Source organism: Macadamia integrifolia, chromosome 6, assembly GCF_013358625.1.
Source record: "Macadamia integrifolia cultivar HAES 741 chromosome 6, SCU_Mint_v3, whole genome shotgun sequence".
NCBI classification, from domain to species: domain Eukaryota; kingdom Viridiplantae; phylum Streptophyta; class Magnoliopsida; order Proteales; family Proteaceae; genus Macadamia; species Macadamia integrifolia.
Window position 1 is genome coordinate 21,841,960 of NC_056562.1, and position 19,748 is coordinate 21,861,707.

Here is a 19,748-nt window from a genome sequence, read left to right on the forward strand (position 1 = left end):
GAGAATTGATAGAATTGGCTTGATTCTATACACACTTAGATATCCAGATTAGATCACTCTCTTTCTTTCCCTAAGCCAACAAACAGATGTACTAATGCATAATCTAATGTGTGACCCTCATAAAATTAAACGTCAGAACATGCAAGTTATCATGTCACACTCCAGATAAGCTTTTCAGGTGAACTACTAAGTTATTAAGTGACATTCAAGTTAAAAGGGTGATGATAATAGGGATACATGGCACAATTAGAAACAGAAACAATGAAAACGCTTAACATTTTTCACCTTGAATTACCATATCTCCACAAGTACAGCTAAATATCAAACTAGACACACAGCTTAATATGAAAACATTATAGTTCTATGGAAAACTGATAATCTTTAGGGGCTGAAGTATGCTGCATCAGAAAACATCCCTTTTCCATATATCTTTGTTTGTGACTGCTTGATGGGCCTGTTTAAACAAACTTGAGTGTAAATGATAGCAGCCCTCCCTCCCTCCCCCTTTATTAGGACTGACAACTAATGGCAGTTCACTGTGGATGAAAACTTGCAAAGTTAAATGTAGAATAGAAAAATGCAAAGAGTTACAAATGACTATTTAGGAAAGAATCTCCTTAACGAGCATACATAGTTTTGCCACACGGAAGAGTGATGTGGCAAATCGGAACAACCTAAGGAGTGGTCTGAATTGTCAGTCCACGTGTCAAGTTTCAGCATCAAAATCAATTATTTAACCTAACATCTAATGCCATAGCCTCACATGTATGTCCATGCATGATTCACCTCCATTGAAGTCTTGTGCACCCACTTGGAAGTCCCAGATATTTCAATTCCTTGTTTGGATACTTTGCAAATTCGGAGTGGTTGGAATATTGGCATGAGCAGGGGACCTACATGTCCATAGAAATTCAATTTCGTAAGACTTAGCATGAAGAAATCCCTTATATATAATCTGTGATGAGGTAGACAAGGACTTGAATTACTTCTTTGTTCGCTATTATTTACAATCAGTGGTTAATCAACATATGCTCCGTACTGATTGCAATACATCCATTACTGTTTTTTTTTTTTTTTTTTTTTTTTTTTTTTTTTTTTTACTCTTTAATTGTGAAGAGTTTTATGATTGTTAAAGAAAAATCTTTGAACTTCTTATTGACACCAAAGGTTTGGAAAATGTTCTAGACATCATACTGCCGTAATGGTTGGTCCTTGTTCAACCCAGCTTGCCAGAAACAAAAATAATTGATGGTTCTAATGATTGCATTTTCAAGAGTCTTTCATGGGGACTGGTTTTTTACCAGTGTTGATCGCAACAGTTTAGCCTTGAATTAAATTTCCAAGATCCTTCTTGTTCAACTGGCTGATTTGATTCTCAACTATGGTGGGCCTGTTAATTGAAAATCACCACCACCAGAAACCATGAAACACCACCTATGGTCCCTTGGGGTTCACTTACTACTTTTATAAGCTGAAAATCTAATTAAGTTTTTTGCATAAAACTGGTAATGCTCTGACAGTGGGGGCATTGTAGCATGTTTGCTTCTTTTATTGCCAGGCTGAGTGTGGATGCAGAAGCATGGGCTGCTTCAAAGTTATTGTAGCATTTCAGGACCACAAATTAATGGACTAAAAGGTAATTTGCGGTAAGAACATATTACAGTTATTTTCATTGATGTATTCTGCCTATTTCACTGTTAATTGTGTGGTGTATTTCTCTAGTAAGTACTTTGAAACTGTTTTGGTCATTTGCATTGTGAACATTGTTGAGCGTTGGAAAATTTGGTATGTTTGGACTTTGCTTCCAAGGCTATAATCACTTGTGGATCTCATAACTTATATTTGTATCTGATTCCAGTGTGTTTTGCCAATCAAAATTGGGTTTTTATATAATCTTATCAAAATTGTTAAAACTGTTATAGAGCTACTCTTTGGCCAGTTTTCATGAAAAGCAACAAGAAGTTGGCTAAATGATCATGCCCTGTTTTATGGATGGTACAGAGTCTGATTTTGGAACTTAGTCCATATCTCTACCGAAAATAATAAGATAAAAGGAAAATCATTGTTCACATAACTAGAATGTTTGTTCTTCCTAGCAAACCATATCTTTGTTCTTTTTCTCCACATTAATGCATCTTAACTGAAGTAAAAATTTCCTAACATCCATCAAGAAAAAAAAAAATCTCCCATGGCCATTCTTATTCTTGCTGCAACGTCTGCACTAAGCACTCATTGTCTGTCTAAGTGGTGAGTTCTAATCACCTTGCCTGAGAGCTTGAGACTTCTCTTCTAGAACTCCTTGGACTTTTGATTCTTGTGCACTCCTTGCATAGTTGAAACTTGAAGATGGACATGCACATTGTCTATTCAGAAAAATAATTGCAGCTCAACCAGTTTTGCATGAAGATTGATCAAAGCTCATTATACACACATCCTTGGGTAGCAGCGCTTGGTATTGAGGCCATTGGAAGGGTTTATCTTGTGGGGGGTTAAGGAGTAATCAGGTTTAGATGCCCGACTTTGGTCAGCTATAGAAAACAACATATTCATTCATAATGGAGGATCCATGAAGGTTTTCAGTTTATAACCCTAAGATCCCTATAGCTCAGATCTTTTTAGAGACGGGGCAAGAGAGGACGAGGTGCCAGTCAGTTTCCTTTTCCTGTTGACAAAGAGGGCATTGATCCTCAATATTCATGAATCTCCTTTAAGTTGGCTTTGGTATGGAATCCATTCTTTAGAAGTTTCCATAGGAAGAAATTAAATTTGGGGTGGGAGGATTCCTAGAAGACAGGTACTGGGAGGAATGACGAAAATGATGTAATTAGATGCAATTTTGGTGGAGAAAATACCAATGAGAGGATCAGAAGGGGGAACAACAGAAAGTGGGAAGGATATGATTGTTAGCGATGGAGTATATTAAATCAAAATTTGGCCATCAAGAATGCATTCTCGCAAGCAGAAGTGTATTCACTAAAAATAAAGAGCGAGTTTCCAATTACCTCTCTATGGTGTCACAATCTCAACACATCTATTCTCAACCCTTCTGGAAATGTCCGCACTTAGTGCATTAAGAAGGCTAGGGTTCAAAACCAAATGTAGGAGAGGAAGAAATAATTCACAATTTGTAAAAGGGTTATCTATCCTTCCTTCATTAACCTCATTATAGAGCGAATCCTGATTTGAGTGGGGCTCACAAGACAAGTGGAGGGATCTTTTAGAGTGATCTAGCTAGGGTTCTTGCAATCCAGCTCTTAGTTACCAATAAATAAAATATAATAATAATAATAAAGTAATAAAAGAAGCAAAACAATGCATGAGGCTCTTCTATTGTAGGGTTTATAAGGGGCAGATGTATGTAGCCTTATAACTAGAGATACTACAACTTTAGTGATCGACAAATTTTTACCAATCACTTAACCATAAGCAAATTGTAATATAAAATTCACATATTTGCTAAAGAATTTACCTCTTATTCACTCTACTTAACAATATCACTTGACATGGAATATTAACACCATAAAATACCCTCATATAATACTTCAATTCTTTAGTAATCGCCATACAAAATTGCCATAGAGCGTAGAATTTTGTCCAATCACAATCAATGGATTCCCACTTGATATTCTCCCTATTCGAGAAATGACTTTCTTATTAAGAATCTCTCCGGTTCACAAATGAATGTTGTGAATCCCATGCACATGTAATTAGTTAGAATTAGTATCAACCTTTAGTATAACAAAATGCACAATGTCCACTTACAACGGTGTGAAGCTCTCAGATTTGGAAACAAGAGCACCGATGATGAAAATGATCTGCAAATATATAATAGATGATCTTCTGTGCAAGATTCCTACAATGATACAAACACTTATATTTCCAAAATCTCATTCACAAGAAAATATATATTACAACAACCTTATGAACTAAATATCTAATTCAGTCCCCAATTACAAATATTGCAAAATTCTAACCTGATGAACAAAAACCATCCCTTTTTTTTTTTTAATGAAAAAGACAAAAACCATCACTCATAATGAAAATTAAAAAAAAAAAAATCTAATATATATTAGATTTGATGGAAACATATATCCAACATTAACTACATTGGGACTCTGTCCATCAACATGGGAGATGATGTTGATTTTTGTTAGTGTTGAATTTCTTATGGTGGCATACTTTAAAAAGAGATGTTTATAATCATTATCCCATATGATTGTATAAACTACTTAATTTTTCTATCCATATTAGTAGTGATATATTTTACATGTAATTTTTATTTTACATAATATAGCAAAGGGTTTTGGATGCAAAGTGAAATGAAATTTAATAACCAAATATGGAATGATTTGAAATTAATGTTAAAGTCACATGGGTAATGATTACATATATTTCTTTTTTAAATATGAAAACTTCACTTCCTTTCCCTTTAATTCCCCTTACAACCAAACATAGCCTTAATTCTAAACTTTGCTGCTTTTCAGTTTCGTGGTGGTTCAAGTTGGAATTGGGGATCTCAAGTGATTGAAACCCAAATGTTCGACGGAAGTCCTAATAAAGGAATTATTTATACATGGCGTAATTTGGGGTCTCAATTCTTGCGATCTATATATAGATGCTATACAAGTTACTCCGGAACTGAAAACATTTGTTTAGTTATCTCAGTTAATTTATTCAGTACGAAATTGATCGGAATGAAAAGGAAAGAAGAAACAAATATTTTCATAGATTTATGGTTTTATTAAGTTTTTATTTTATTTTTTATTTAGAAGTCTTGTAGATCTAGCCCTAAGGGGTAGTAGAGTTGGTAAGGGATCTTTTGGTGAAAGTTGAATGGTTCTCATTCAAACCGGTATAATCCGGTCTATGCAATTGTGTGATTATTATGGGCACGCGGGACTAGTCAGGCAGAAGGTCTGAAAACTTGTCATTAGCAAAAAAAAAAAAAAAAAAAAAAAAAACCTATAAACTTAGAGGCAAGTTTCATTGATTTTCAGATATTTTTACTGATTAAAGGAAGAATAATAAATGAAGATCGAAAAGCATTTATTGACCAATTCCAAAATAAGTTGTAAGAATGACATTACTCAGAATAAGATTTGGCCGATTCTTGAAACCCTGTGAGAAACCAACGGAAAGTGGTCCCATTCTCTTCTTTTGAATCTTGTAAAAAAAAAAATCTTGTAAAATTTAGGGAAAGTCCAGCTCCATGATAATGGTGGTAATGGACTAATGGTAGCCAATGAGAGTGGATTTGAACTTTCCAGTCAAGTTCCCGGAGATCTGCTCCAAATTGGAGGTATAAGGCCACATGGGCATCAAATTTGTAGGTTCACTGGGCCAACAGAATTTGGGTTTTGATAACCTTACAAAAACAACTTCCAATTTTCTCATAGTCTTTAGCTGCATGGTTCTTAGGTATCTAAAATCCTAAGAGAAATTATACTGAATTGTGATTGATATCTATATCAACACAGAATTTGTGCGGTTTACATTTTTTTATTGAATTGGTGTTTATGTAACCCATAGAAACTACTTGACAGTTTCTCAAACTCCAATTCATCAATAAATTCAGATGCTTTTCATCAAAAAAATAAACTCAGATGCTTGTCTTTGCTGGGGTTTTTCCTTGAGTCTGTGACGTAAATAAATTTTGCCTTCTACACAGATGATGTTCTATTTGAATGGTTGTGAATAGTTGCATTTTTCTGTTCATGTTATCGATTCATTTTCTTTGGTGACTTACGTACATTACTTATATGAAATTCGTAGATAATGGATCCAATACTGTAAACCATAGTTGTCACGACATCTAGACAAACTAAGAAGGTTGAGGGGGTTGCGGGGTGGAGGACAGAATTTAAGGCGACACTAGCAAGTTGCCTAGGTGCCACATAGGCGGCCAAGGTGGCAGTCTAGGCAAAGCCGCCTTCATGCCTAGACGTGGCGATGCCTAGACAACTATGCAGTCAACATTTTCATATGATGTGGTTTGAACACTTAGAGAAGTTGACTGTCCTGAGAAATGTGAGATATCCAGCCCCCAACTCCAAAGCATAATGATGATCAGTTATCAAACCATATGATCCTAGGTGAAAGTTTGGTGTTGCATGAATCATAAAAGCAAATTTTCATAACAAGCCATACTATCCTGTAGTAAGATATATGCAAACTCATTGTTATCTATCATAGGAATGGTTATATACATTGATACAATCTTCACTGCAATATGAAGAGATGAACAGTTTATGCTCCCCCGGCCCCCCCCCCTCTTCTCTCTCTCTCTCTCTCTCTCTCACACACACACACACAAACAAGCAAACACACACAAGGAAAATTGCAATTCCTATCCAACCTTTCAAAAAAATTCATAGACAAACCATGCATTGCACGGGTTTAAACAATGGTGTAAAAAGCAAAGAAAAACACATATATAACTGAAGGAAGGAAGCCTGGACCATATTCAGGAACGAGAATGGTTTTCATACACCTGTCAGGTAGGAATGTGGATTTCACTCATTCTCTCTCCCATTAGCATAGGTCCTTTGATTTGATAGAAACTGTGTACCAAAATCATTCTTGTATGAGAACCTGATCCACACTATGATGGGAATTGGGTTGTTACACTTGGCAGCTCAATTCTGAGGATGACATGCTTAGAACTTGGCGTTCTGTAATCCTGCGTTGTAGGCGGACATGCACATGCATGCAATTTAATGCAATATGTGCTTGACTCCTTACTTGTGCTCCTCGAACCACAGCCTATAGCCTTACAAGGCTCCTCAAAGCTCGATATGCTCTTCTTGCCTGTTAATTAGCCAAAGATAAGGTAATTCAATTCATCCCATTAATTAAAGAGATCAGTTGAGACCTTAGTGAGAAAATAATCTAAAGGAAGATACATACAAGATGACCCCTGAAAGAGGCTTGGATCATAATGGCTGCTAGGTCCTCTTTCTAGGATAAGAAGTCTTAGGATGTTAAAGATGAAGAAGTAGAAGTAGTAGCAAAACCTCCATCGTCACCACCATCTACAATAGCAACATAAACCTCTTCAGAATATTCTATGATATGTGATGTAGGGGGTTCCTAGGTGTCTGGGTTTCCTACAAGGTTAACTAACTAGGTAGGGCAAACTCAAGGGATTTGGGCTAGTTAGGATAAAGGAAGCTTAGCAAACAAGATTACATGCAAAGTAAAGTGAGGCTAATGAACAAAGTAATAAAGAACAATAACAATCTAGAAAGAAAAGCATATGAACTCACTCAAGTGTCAAGGGGGAACATGGGGTAGGGAATATGACAGCAAGAAAAATTAGGTTGTAACACTAGCCTATTAAGCACCAAAAGTAGATAAAAAAACACATGTTATATGCTCTAAAATCAGTTATACTAGTAATAAGAAGACCAGCATGACTTAAGGCAAACAATGATGTAAATAAAAGGTTAAACAATGGCTAAAAGGGGGTGGATTTTAATGGAAGTAACAGAGTAAATAATGAAGGGATAATGGAGGGAATGGGAGGGTTTATTCTATACTTACCTGTTGCCCAGGTCTGAGAATAAAAGAAGAGAACCCAGATTTGAAGATGTTGTCTAACAACAATCCGATTATTGAAAGAAGATCAGCAGCAACTCAATCCTTGATGTAAAGAATAACAGTAGCCCAATATTGAAGAGAAAATCAGCAGCAGTCCAGCATCAAAGGAAGATAAAATAGTAGCAGCATTTCAACATCAAAAGGTAACAGCAGCAATAGATATTGGTCAGCAACAATAGATAGTAAGCAGCAACAGTAATAGTAAATAGCAGCAGTTCAAGTCAGTAACCAGCAATAGTTCCAGTGAGAAAAGATAGAAAAGTGAGAGAGGGAGGGAGGTGAGAGAAGAGAGAACCAAGAGAGAAGAAAGAGAGAAATGCGAGAAAGAGAGGGAGAAAGACGAGATTGAGAGAGAGAGAGAGAGAATCGTGAGAGGGGTGGGGGGTTTTCTCATTCACTATTTTTTTCAATTCTCATTCATTAAATTCCTTCAACCATGGCCAATGGCCTTACATAAATAAGAAACTAATTACTAAAAAGAAAAGATTATTCGAGGAACGTTATTTCATAAATAAAGAAACTTTCTAAAAAGAAAACAATAGGATAATTACTTAGTTTCCTAATTAACTTAAAGACTCAAATAACAAATCCTAGAAAATAAAACTACTAAACTATTAGATTTTGTGGGGGCCACACAATCTTGAAAAATTTTGGAAGGAGAGGGACTCAATCCAGCGCTAGAAAGGCTGGATCGAGCCTTCTTTTCTTCCGCCAGTTTCTTCTTCTTCTTTCTTCTTCTTCCTTCTTCTAATCCTCCAATGATAAAGAAGGTTGGGTCTTCTTCTTCCTTCGGCTGTACATCTTGATGTCCCCATCAACTCTCCCCAGCTTGGAAGAATTCACCTCTGGTGAATTAAAGCTCTAATATTCAAGCAGGTCTGGGTTGAGTTGTTGGATTTCTTGCATTGTGATTCAGGTGTTGTCAATTTCTGGATGTCCACGCAACTTGACCAAGAACTTTCTAGAACCTCTAGTGTGTGTGGACACAATCTTCTCATCAAGGATTTTCTCAACTTCTTCAGTCCTTCTCGTGACCATAGGCACAGGTGATAATGAGGTGGGGGGAAGTGGTTGGTTTAGTTCAATAGTCTCATCAATGGTGAAGGAAAAGTCCTCAAAGTCATGAGGATAGAAAGGGATAATGGTAGAGGTACCATGGTATGGGACAAGGTCTTCAACATTGAAAATATTATTGATTTTTATACTAGCTGGCAGATTAAGAATAAACACATTGGTACCTATCCTCTTGAGTACTTTGAACGGACCTGTGCTACAAGTATGTAGCTTGCTCGCTTTTCCCCTAACAAAGTGTTGCGGTTTAATTCTAACCATCACCATATCACCCTCTTGAAACTCTTGTAGCTTTCTGTGTACATTTGCCTTCGACTTATATTGCTCATTGCTCAGTGTTATCTGTCTTTTTATACCTGCATATAAATCATGTATATGTTGAGCAAAAGACTCAGCTGTTTGGGAGGTCCTGGAATTAGACACTACTGGGATAAGGTCTATGGGTGCCCGAGGTTGGTATCCTAAGCAAATCTCGAAGGGGGACAGACCAGTGGTACTGTTCTTAGAATTATTATATGTAAACTCAGCCTGGCCAAGTACTCGATCCCAACTGGTAAGGTGTTCTCCTATGAGGCAACGTAATAAATTTCTTAAGCTCCTATTGACAACCTCGATCTGGCCATCGGTCTGAGGGTGAAAAGCAGAGGAGAAACGGAGCTTCGTGCCCATCATCCACCATAGGGTCCTCTAAAAATGACTAGTGAACTTAACATCCCTATCGAACACTATGGTGAGGGGCAACCCATGGTACTTGACAACCTCATTAAAGAAAAGTCTGGCTACTATGGATGCATCAGAGGTCTTAGAGTATGGGATGAAATGAGCCTTCTTCGAGAAGCGATCCATAACCACATAAACAGAATCATAGCCTCTTGAAGTTTTTGGTAGACCAAGCACAAAGTCCATGCCAAGGTCCTACCAAGGGGAATGGGGAACGGGTAGGAGAGTGTACAAACTCGTGTTTTGTTTTTGTTGTTTGGCAGTCTGGCATGTCCTACACTGACTCACAATGTTAGTAACATCCCTCTTCAGTCCTGGCCAAAAGAATCAGTTCTCAACTAGGGTGATGGTCTTATCTCTACCGAAATGGCCAGCGACTCCCCCAGCATGTAATTCCCAGATCAGTAAATCTCAGAGTGAAGTCTTGGGAATGCACAACTTGCTTCCTTTAAATAGGAAGCCCTCCCTAAGTAAGTAGTCTGAGCAGTTGATTGGGTTGCCTTCACTCAAGGAAGTGAACGACTCACTAAAATCAGGATAAGTGGGGTATTAGTCCTTGACTCACTCGAACCCTACAACCTCTACACTCATTGCCTGGAGTAGCACACTAGCACGACTCCTAGAATTCATGCAACTGAGGAGCATGTTTACCCGGCTCAGTGCATTTGCAGTAGTATTCTCGACACCAGGTCTGTGCTTGAGTACAAAAGTGTACTGTTGGAGAAACTCAACCCACTTTCCATGTCTCTGGTTAAGATTCTTTTGGGCACTCAAGTATCTCAAAGCTTGGTGGTCAGAGAATAGCACGAATTCTTGCGGTAAAAGGTAATGTCACCAAAGCGCGATGATTGGACAATCACACATAATTTCTTATCGTATGTGGAATATCGTTGCCTAGCTTCATTAAGCTTCTCACTAAAATAGGCAACATGGTGGCTCTCTTGTCCTAGGACATCACCTATCCCAATATCAGATACATCGTAATTCACTTCAAAGACCTTAGAGAAATCTGGGAGGCATAGGACTGGAGCTTTAGTTATAAGCTTTTTAATCTCATTAAAGGCCTTCATAGCACTCTTGGTCCATTGAAACTCCTTCTTTTTCATGCAATCGATGATAGAAGACATAATGAAACTAAACCGATAAATGAACCTCTTGTAGAAAGTGGCTAAGCCATGAAAGCTTCGTACCTCATGGACATTGGTTGGCTCAGGCCACTCTAGAATCGCTCTCATTTTCTCAGGGTCAGAAAACACTCCCTGAGTTGACACAACAAATCCTATAAAGATGACTTGATCACTCATAAAGGTGCACTTCTTGATGTTGACATAGAATTTCTCCTATAAGAGCATATGAAAAACCTTATGTAAGTGATCCAAGTGGAAAGATGGGGTCTTACTATAGATGAGGATGTCATCAAAGTAAACCACTAGGAACTTGCCAATAAATGGTTGAAGCACTTGATTCATTATCCTCATGAAGGTGCTAGGTGCATTTAACAAGCCAAATGGTATGACTAACCTCTAAAAGAGGCCATCCTTCGTCTTGAAGGCTGTCTTTTACTCATCTCCAGGCCTAACCCTAATTTGGTGGTAACTACTCTTGAGATCAATTTTTGAAAAGATCTAAGAGTTGGCCATCATATCTAACATATCATCAAGCCTAGGGATAGAGAACCTATACTTGATGGTGATCTTATTGATGGCCCTACTATCAACACACATATGCTAGATGCCATCTTTCTTTGGCATGAGCAAGGCAGTACAACACACGGGTTAAGGCTTTCCCTAATGAATCCCTTCTGTAATAGTGCATCCACTTACCGTTTGAGTTCAGCGTGTTCTTTGGGATTCATTGGTAATAGGGTAAGTTCAGGAGAGAGGATCCTGGAACTAAGTCAATAGCGTGTTGGATGTCACACATAGGCAATAACTCATCAAGTATTTTCTCAGGGAATAACCTCTTGAATTTCCTTAACAAGGGTTGCACTTCTCTAGGACCCTCAGTGAATAAGCATGACCTATCGGTATTATTCTGAATGGAAACTAGAGCATAAATCACCCCTGACTCCTGACACTCTCCTTCAAATTATTGTTGATTTAAAATGTTAAGTGTTTTGGTGGGGATGTGTTTGGATGTACTTCCCTTATGTTTTGGAACCCTAACTTCCCTAGGGGCACTAGGGGGTCAGTCTGATCTTCTTCCCTTTGAACTCAAAGACATAGGTGTTAGACTTCTCATAATTGGTGACATCCTGATCATATAACCAGGGTCTACCTAGGATGATGTGGGCAACATCCATCTCTAGGACATCACACCACACTCGATCCTCTTATCATACAAAGTGTAGGAGAACTAAACACCTCAGATTAATGGGAATGGTGGACTGATCAACTGAGGTAACCTTGTAAGGGTGGGGTTCAGGTTTGAGGCCTATTCAAGCAACAGAGCTCTTGGTGATCACATTCATGCAACTCCCGCTATCTATGGTGACACGACAGTTCTTGCCCTGATGACATGTGTAAGTGATGAAAATATTAGTTCACTACTAATCATCGCTACTCCTAGGTTGTGAGACCATGCATCGCACAATGCCGAACTTGAGGTCACCGGCCTTCTCAGTGTCCTCATCTGATATGGTCTCATCTGGCCTATAGTCCTTATACTCATGGTCTTGAAAACCCTCTTGGTCACCTTCTTTAAGGGTCTGCTCTCCCATATAAAGATACCTATTGGGACACTCTCTGGAGAAGTGACCAAACCCGCGACACTTGAAGCATTGTTGTTGCCCACTACTCTTGAGTACTTCTCCAAAAATTCTTTTAGCTTTGTTCTCAAATTGACGTTGTGGTGCAGCAAGGGGTTTTGGGAATCCAGTTGAGCCTTGGGGTGATTTTCTAAATTGGGACTCCCCAGCTTGGAAGCTCTTCCTTTGAGAATAAGTTCTCATGGTGGATTCCACCTCAAGGGCTATCCTGAAGGCCTGTGGAACGTCTCGCATCAGATGGGGTGCCGTATAAGACTGAATTTTGGAGTTAAGCCCAGTAAGGAATCTAGATAGTGTTTGGTCAACATCCTCCCAAATACGGCTTCTAATTTTTAATTCATTGAACTTGCTCAAGTATTCAGTCATAGTCTGATAAAACCATGCTGAAGTAAGGTTTAGGGACAGCAGTACCTAATTACCCTAAACCTGGATAAAACCATGCTCTGATACCAAGATGATCTAGGGGGTTCCTAGGTGATTAGGTTTCCTATAAGGTTAACTAACTAGGTAGGGCAAACTCAAGAGATTTAGGCTGGTTATAATAAAGAGGAAGCTCAGCAAACAAGATTACATGCAAAGTAAAGTGAGGCTAATGAACAAAGTAACAAAGAGCAATAATAATCTAGGAAGAAAAGCATATGAACTCACTCAAGTGTCAAGGGGAAACATGTGATAGGGAATATAGCAGCAAGCAAAATTAGGTTGTAACACTGGCTTATTAAGCACCAAAAGTAGATAAAAAAAACCTATGCTATATACTCTTAAAATCAGTTATACTTGTAATAAGAAGACTAACAAGACTTAAGGCAAACAGTGATGTAAATAAAAGGTTAAACAATGGCTAAAAGGGGGTGGCTTTTAATGAAAGTAACAGAGTAAATAATGAGGGGATAATGGAGAGAATGGGAGGGTTTATTCTATACTTACCTGTTGCCCAGGTCTAAGAATAAAAGAAGAGAACCCAGATTTGAAGATGGTGTCCAACAATAGTCCGATTGTTGAAAGGAGATCAGCAGCAGCCCAGTCCTTGACGTAAAGAATAATAGTAACCCAGTGTTGAAGAGAAAATAAGTAGCAATCCAGCATCAAAGGAAGATAAAATAGCAGCAGCAGTTCAACATCAAAAGGTAACAGCAGCAGCAGATATTGGCCAGCAGCAGTAGACAGCAAGCAGCAACAGTAACAGTAAACAGCAGCAGTTCAAGTCAGTAACCAGCAATAATTCCAATGAGAAAAGATAGAAAAGTGAGAGAGGGAGGGAGGTGAGAGAATAGAGAAGCGAGAGAGAAGAAAGAGAGAAAAGAGAGAAAGGAGAGAAAGAGAGAGGGAGAAAGACGAGATTGAGAGAGAGAGAGAGAATCATGAGAGGGGTGGGGGGTTTGCTCCTTCGCTATTTTTTTAATTCTCATTCATTAAATTCCTTCAATCCTGGCCAATGGCCTTACATAAATAAGAGACTAATCATTAAAAAGAAAATATTATTCTATGAACGTTATTTCATAAACAAAGAAACTTTCTAAAAAGAAAAAAATAGGATAATTACTTAGTTTCCTAATTAACTTAAAGACTCAAATAACAAAATCCTAGAAAATAAAACTACTAAACTATTAGATTTGGTGGGAGCCACACAATCTTGGAAAAATTTGGAAGCAGAGGGGCTCAATCCAGTGCTGAAAAGGTTGGATCAAGCCTTTCTTTCTTTCGCCAGTTTCTTCCTCTTCTTTCTTCTTCTTCTTTCTAATCTTCCAATCACAAAGAAGGTTGGGTCTTCTTCTTCTTTCGGCTGTACATCTTGATGTCCCCATCAATTTGTCCTTGAGAGTTGGTATGCTCTTTGTCTTCCTCATCCGCATCCTCATCATTTGTGAAGGTTTCTCTGTTGTTGGTGTGGTTGAAGACAATACTTGGTTTATGGGGATAAGGTGATTTACTGAACCTCCTTCGGACACCTTCCACCAAATTACTCCCTGATACGGTAGAATTTGTCACCCAATAAGGAAAAGACATGTGGTATCTTAGGGAGGAACACGTGTCGCCCATCCGATGGAGGCCGAAAGGCTTCAAACCACATGAGGAGAAGATGCCTGAGGGGGTTTTCCAAAACCCTAGGCCGAGAAACCCTATAAGAGGGAACCGAAAGAAACCTGGAGGGAGGTACGTCGACACCCACCATTACTCTTGTAAAAACACTATTCTGTCGATCACTAACTTGGGCATCGGAGGACTAATCCCGGAGATACCTCTGGGCCTCTGCCTTCCGTGCTTATGCAGGGTCGGCTCATACCGATTTTCGACAGTAACAGATTGGCGCCATCTGTGGGAACGACAGTAATGATGGGAAAAACCTACAATCATAAGAAAACCAGAGCAGCTCCGAGTATAAATATGGATGAGGGGGAAGCTTCAGGAGGGCTCCCCCCCCTCGAAGAAAATCGATAAAGAACAGGGAAACAATGATCGAGAAGGTTCCACGAGGGACCAATGCTCGGCTAAATATTCTATACACGGAGATAGTAATCTTCCACCCCCTCCTAGGGAGTAGGAATATGTGACAAGGGAGCAGTTCGACGCCCTTCAGGAGAAGTATGACCGAATGGCCGAGACAATGAAGGAGGTCTCCAAGGCCGTCTCTCAAAGGACCGATGAAGCACCACGAGGCTCCCATGTCCAGCCAGAGTGAGCCTAAGATGAGGACTGGAGCAGTTCAGGATCGATAAGGTCTGGCCAGAATCCTCAAAATCAAGCTATGAGGGAAAACCCCGCATCCAAAGAAAGGACGCGGCACACCGCCGGGGCCAGGCATGAGGGGCCACACCAAGGAGATGGACAGAGACGTGAGGACTCGAGGTTGAAGCAAATGATCCTAGACCTGAAAGATGAGATCCAAAAGGTCACAGAAAACTAGACGGGAACTTATGAGCCAGACCTCACTAATGACACGACTTTAACCAATGAGGTCATGAGGGACCCGCTCCTGATCGGTTTTCGTCTACCCAAATATGACACCTATGACGGGTCTGGATCATCTGGAAGGCTTCAAGGTTACGATGCAGTTTCACCGAGTCTCGAAAAACATCATGTGTCCCGTCTTGCCTTTAACGTTCAGAGGAGCGACAAAGTTATAGTACAACCGCCTGCTGAAAAAATCGATTCATAGCTTCAGCGATTTGAGTTACTTCTTTGTGAGGGGATTCTCCAGTAGCCAACCCCTTCAGAAGATCACATTGAACCTGACCAACGTCAAACAACAGGAAGGAGAGTCACTGCGAAGCTACATGAAGCACTTCCAGCAGGAGAAGATCACGATTAGAGGTTTGGAACCGAAAGAAGAGTTCACGGCCTTGTTGGGAGGTGTCAAAGATAAAGAGCTAAAAATGTCTTTGGCGAAGCATACACCGAAGAACCTAGCTGAGTTGAGGGCTCGGTGTGATAAGTATATTCAGATGGAAGAAACCCTCCAAGCTGATGAGGAAGTTGAAGCGAAGACGGGGAGTAAAAGGACCTCAATAGATGATGACAAACCTTTCGAGGGCAAGAGATGAAAGTCTGAACGTGATCGAGCACCCAGTCTGCCGAAGAAGTTCGAGAGATATGCACTGCTAAACCAGAGACGGACGAACATGCTAATGTAGATAAAAGAAACCCCAGACGTCGGAGTTATGAAGTGGCCTGGGAAGATGGGACGACATCCTGAGAGACGCAATATGGATAAGTATTGCCACTTCCACAGAGACCACGGCTATGACACTGAAGATTGTTGGCACCTGAAAGGAGAGATCGAAGGAATGATCCGAAGAGGATACCTAGGTCAGTTCGTAGACTGCGAAAAGGAGGATGCCCAAGACGGTAATGTCCGCAGGGACAACCTCCAAAGAGATGGTAGAGACCACCGTGAAAGAAGGGGGCCAGCCTGCAGGGGCAATCAGGAATGACAAAGGGACCAAACACCCAAGGAAGCTAACCATAGCCCCCGTGACGATCATAAAATCCCAAATAGGGTTATAGCAACTATCAGTGGAGGCCTAACCGCTGGAGATAGTTTCATCTTGGCCAGGAAAGCAAAAACCTATGCGAGAAGCGTGCATGTGGCCGAATGGCCAAACAAGAGGGTAAGGATGGGGATGGTTATCTCCTTCTCGGATGATGACCTGGAAGGGGTGCAAACGCCACATGACGATGCCTGGTAATCACCATGACCGTAGCCGATTGGAGAGTAAAAAGGATCTTGGTGGATAACAACAGCTCAGCTAATATCCTATTCCTTGAAGCCTTCCAGAAGATGGGTCTAGATAAAGGAAATTTGAAGAAGGTTGAACACCAGTTGCAAGGGTTCTCAGGTGCCCCGATCAAAGTAGAAGGGTCGGCTGAGCTATCGGTAAGGGCAGGCATTGGAGACTACTAGGTAACAGTTATGATCAACTTCCTGGTAGTAGACATCACTTCAGTGTACAATGCCATACTAGGGAGAGTTGGTTTAAACTTATTAAAGGTTGTCGTCTCCACACCACACCTCAAGATGAAGTTCCCAACTAAGAATGGGGTTAGGGAGTGTCAAGGCGATCAGGAGGTGTCCCGGAAGTGCTACGCCACCACCTTATGGGGAAAGAAAAATGCGGGCGAAGCGCTCCCGATAGAAGATCTACGCGATGATACAAACTATTAGAGGGGAGAATCGACTGAGGAGCTGATACAAGTCGAAGCCGAAGAAGGGGATAGTACTCTCCAATTTCAAGTCGGGGCTATAATGCTAAGACAGTAATGGGAAAAACTCATCTCATTCCTTCGAGGCAATTCTGACGTCTTCGCCTGGTTGACCTTAGACATGCCTGGGATAGACCGAGAAGTAATACAGCATCGTCTGAGCATCGACCCGACTAAAAAGCTGGTACAATAGACGAAGAGGACCTTCACCCCCGAGACAACAGAAGATAGATGAGGAGATAGAGAAGTTACTAGAAGCAAAGCTCATCCGTGAAATCCAATACCCCGAATGGATATCCAACGTGGTTATGGTCCCAAAGGAAAATGGGAATTAGAGGATCTGTATTGACTTCACGGATTTAAACAAGGCCTGCCCAAAAGACAACTACCCCTTACCAAAGATAGACCTCCTCATCGACGCCACTTCGGGACATAAGACGCTGAATTTTATGGATGCATACTTGGGATATAATCAAATTAAGATGTGTGAGGAAGATGTCCCGAAGACATCCTTCGTGACCGAGGGAGGACTTTACTGCTACGAAGTAATGCCCTTCGGACTAAAAAATGCGGGGGCCACTTATCAAAGGTTAGTAAACAAGATCTTCAATGGGATGATCGACCAGACTATAGAGGTGTACGTGGATGACATGCTAGTGAAAAGCCTAAAGGCGGAACACCACATCCGAGACCTACGCATTCCAAGTATTAAGGCAAAACGGCATAAAGCTAAATCCAACAAAGTGTGCGTTTGGAGTAGCATCGAGAAAGTTCCTTAGCTTCATCGTTTTGGAGAGGGGAATCGAGGCCAACTTGATGAAAATACAGGCCATCTGAGATATGAGGTCACCATAGAATGTGAAGCAAGTCCAAGAGCTCACAGATAGATTCACCGCCCTGGGACGGTTCATGTCTCGGTTAGCTGATAAGTGTCTTTCTTTCTTCAAAACTTTGAAGGGATAAAAAAAGTCCGAGTGGATAGAGGAGTGCGAAAAGTCCTTCGAACTATTGAAAGAATACCTAACGATGCCCCCACTACTGAAGAAACCAAATACAAGGGATACCTTGTAGTTATACCTAGTTGTATTGGCTGTGGCAGTAAGCACTGTACTGATAAAGGAAGAAGGAAGACAATAGTGGCCAATATATTACGTTAGCCGAACCCTGTTGGATGTAGAAACCAGACACAGAAAGATGGAGAAAGTAACATATGCCATGGTGATAGTAGCAAGGAAGCTGAGGCCTTATTTCCAGTCGCACACGGTGTGTGTGCTCACAGACCAACCTCTGAAGAAGATACTGCAGAGGCCAGATATGTCTGGCCGCCTAGTAAATTGGGCCATAGAATTGGGAGAATTCGACATCCAGTTCAGACCGAGAACTACAATAAAAGCATAGGCCCTAGCAGACTTCATAGCCAAGATAACTCTCCCAGATGAACCTCAGGAGTCTGTCGAGGCTCGGGCAGAAAGGACTTGGACATTGTATGTGGATGGTGCATCCAACAGCATGGGAAGCAGCGCTGGGATCATACTTGTTAGCCCTGAGGGATTCAAAATCAAGTTTGCAATACGGTTTGACTTCGATGCATCCAACAATGAAACTAAGTATAAAACACTAATAGTCGGAATAAATCTAGCACGGGCCTTGATGGTACAGGAATTAGTTGTGCACAGTGACTCACAACTCATGGTGCGATAGGTGAATGGGGACTACAAAGCCAAGGAGCAAAGGAATGCTGAGTATTTAAAGACGGTCCGAGAGAAAGTAACAGCCTTCAAGGAGTTCAAGGTAAGGCAGGTGCCACAGACAGAGAATGCCATTGCAGACTCACTATCACAATTGGCCACCTCTGACTTCACGAACATTGGACGATTGTTGTATTTTGAAGTATTACCCCAACCAAGCACCAAAGGACCTTGGGAGGTATTACTCGTTGGCGAGGACGGCCCTAGATGGATGGATACCATAATCGAATACCTGAAGGAAGGAATACTCCCCAAGGACAGGGACGAGGCAAGGAAGGTACGAATGTGGTCAGCACGCTTCCTATTGAAGGACGAGACGCTGTACAAAATAGGGTTCACCACACTGTACCTCAAGTGTCTAAACCCTGCCGATGGTGAGTACGCACTCCGAGAAGTACATGAAGGGATATGCTACCAACACCTCGGAGCTTGGGCCTTGGCCCCATAAAGTGCTGAGGCAGGGCCTGTTCTGGCCGACCATGAGGAAAGATACGGAGTTGTTCAGAAGTGCGTTAAGTGTCAAATGTTCACCCCTATCCCTCGGTGGCACCCTATTGAGCCTTCTTCCCTATCAAGCCTGGTACAATTTACCATGTAATGGACATCCTGGGCCCAAGCCACGAGCCAAAGAAAGTTTGTTATGGTGGCGGTAGATTACTTCACAAAGTGGGCAGAAGCCGAAGCCCTGGCTACGATATCCAAAAAGAATATAAGGGACTTATTCGAGAGGGTGGTAGTCTATCAATTTGAAATCCCCCGGGTGGTGGTAACGGACAATGGAACTCAGTTTGCCAACCTAAATTTTGGCTTGTTTTGTGATGCCCTCAGCATTGACCACAGGAAAACATTCATCGGTTACCCAACGACCAATGAACTGACAGAGGTAACCAATCGTACCCTGCTCCAAGGGATAAAGAAGAGATTGGATGACGCCAAAGGGTTATGGGCAGAAGAATTATACAACATCCTCTGGACTTACCGCATGACTAAAAGATGAACCACTGGAGAAACACCCTTCATTTTAACCTACGATACCGAAGTTGTACTCCCGATGGAGGTAGGAGCCGCGACCCATCAGATTCAATATTATAATGAAGAAGAAAATGACAAAGGACTCCAAGCTAATTTAGACCTCTTGACTG

At 40.8% G+C, this 19,748-nt stretch overlaps 1 long non-coding RNA gene across 1 annotated transcript; it reads left to right on the forward strand.

Annotated features, from left to right (window-relative positions):
- Positions 1 to 1,140: 1,140 nt before the first annotated feature.
- Positions 1,141 to 4,890, forward strand: LOC122080679. Its single transcript, XR_006140866.1, has 2 exons — positions 1,141 to 1,646; positions 4,485 to 4,890. It is a non-coding gene; the product is annotated as an uncharacterized LOC122080679 (long non-coding RNA).
- Positions 4,891 to 19,748: the final 14,858 nt, after the last annotated feature.